Consider the following 201-nt stretch of genomic DNA (forward strand, 5'->3'; position numbering starts at 1 on the left):
AGACGCGAAGCGGCACAGCAGCAAAAGGCTTAGCTGCTGCTCGTTGGGATCGGATCCCACTTGATGCATGCGCACTCCACAGGGGCCTCATTATTGCCACCTGCTGCTGCTGCTGCTGCTGCTGTTCTGCTGCTGTAGCTGTTGCTGCTGCTACTGCAGCAGCAGCAGCTGCTGCTGCTGCCTCAATAAATCCGGAACCAA

The sequence above is a fragment of the Eimeria tenella genome, genomic scaffold, assembly GCF_000499545.2.
Source record: "Eimeria tenella Houghton genomic scaffold, Eth_scaff2612, whole genome shotgun sequence".
Taxonomy (NCBI): domain Eukaryota; phylum Apicomplexa; class Conoidasida; order Eucoccidiorida; family Eimeriidae; genus Eimeria; species Eimeria tenella.